The sequence below is a fragment of the Choristoneura fumiferana genome, chromosome 6 (assembly GCF_025370935.1).
Source record: "Choristoneura fumiferana chromosome 6, NRCan_CFum_1, whole genome shotgun sequence".
NCBI lineage: Eukaryota > Metazoa > Arthropoda > Insecta > Lepidoptera > Tortricidae > Choristoneura > Choristoneura fumiferana.
In genome coordinates, this window is record NC_133477.1 from 15,828,701 (window position 1) to 15,829,715 (window position 1,015).

Consider the following 1,015-nt stretch of genomic DNA (forward strand, 5'->3'; position numbering starts at 1 on the left):
AACATCGATAAACCAAAGGCTAACAGCGGCTAACAGGGCTAACAGGGAAGCTTAAGTTCCATCTTACAGACTGGATAAAACCAAAAATCGTTTCTGGGAAATTGCATACGTTTTTGTAATAAAATTCCAAAACAACGAAACGGAAATACAAAATTCAGATCTATTGTCAAGAAGACATTAAATCTCTGAGGCGTATTATAAAGTTAATGATTATATCATGGACAGAATAATTTGGAAATAATTTCGATCCGCATTGGCGATCCCTTACTTCAAATAGCGAACCTACTGTGTTAAAAATAAAGTTGTGTAAAATAATTGTGATGTATATGTCGGCGGCCGATCGTAAAATCCGCCAGATCACGAAATTCCTAGGCATATCGTGAAACGCGCCCATTTCATGATATGCCTAAACGTTGGCCAGGCATATCACGATGTGCCTGAGAAATAATACGGCAGATCGATTAGAGCAACGCATTCGTCGATATTCCTAGCTCTATACCGGGCACATCGTAAAATAGTTTCTTATTTGGCCACTGGTGGCGCTGCGTATGCAATGGCGGCCGTGACCAGCTGACCGCCCGTGTTTGTTTAGCGCGTGAAAAAATGTCGGCGTCGCAACAAAATGATCTTTAAACTGAAAATAGTGATTGAATTCAAAATAGAAGTGCAAAAGAGCTTTTGAACATCAGCTCCGTTCTTTTTATGTGAATCAAACGGATTCTGTGCACAATGTGAAAAAACCATGGACGTCTGCCCGTATTTTAGAGGTTAGAATTTTGTTGGTAAATAAAGTATTCACTAGTTGTTATTTTATTAGAAAATTAGTACGACGAGCGAAGCGAGGAGTGGTTAGTATTAATTGTGATCACGACGCACGAGCCGAGCGAGCGAAGCGAGCGTGCCGCGGCAGCGGCCGGCGAAGTGCCAGAACGATATGGCGGCGTTTCATGATATGCCTAGGAATTTCATGATCTGCCTAAACTGGCCAAATCATGAAATGGCGGCGCTTCATGAT